Source organism: Penaeus monodon, chromosome 31 (genome assembly GCF_015228065.2).
Source record: "Penaeus monodon isolate SGIC_2016 chromosome 31, NSTDA_Pmon_1, whole genome shotgun sequence".
NCBI classification, from domain to species: domain Eukaryota; kingdom Metazoa; phylum Arthropoda; class Malacostraca; order Decapoda; family Penaeidae; genus Penaeus; species Penaeus monodon.
The window spans coordinates 11,380,325-11,380,563 of NC_051416.1; the positions used below are offsets into that span (position 1 = coordinate 11,380,325).

Sequence of the window (239 nt, forward strand, 5' to 3'; positions counted from 1 at the left end):
TGTCCAAATGCCTAATTTAACCCTCGTCTCTTTTCAGGTAAACATTCCTTTGTGAGGGAGAGTTCATGCAAGGAAACGTGTGAGTAAGGTAACTCATAATTCATCTTTGTATGTTTAGCCTAATGTAGGGGTGTTTAAGAAGAAAGTGGGGGAAAGATGGTTATTTAAGATATAGAGTCTGGTTAAGTGGAGGGCGTGTTGGTTAGGAAGGGAATGAGGGAAAAGGAAAAAAGGAGAGG

General features: G+C 40.6%; 1 protein-coding gene across 1 annotated transcript in view; it reads left to right on the plus strand.

Annotated features, from left to right (window-relative positions):
• LOC119593033 (tyrosine-protein phosphatase non-receptor type 4-like) overlaps nt 1-239 on the plus strand; it is a gene marked incomplete at its 5' end in the record, with an annotated part of 330,438 nt that overhangs the window by 19,449 nt on the left and 310,750 nt on the right. The window contains 1 exon segment of the mRNA XM_037941929.1: nt 38-88.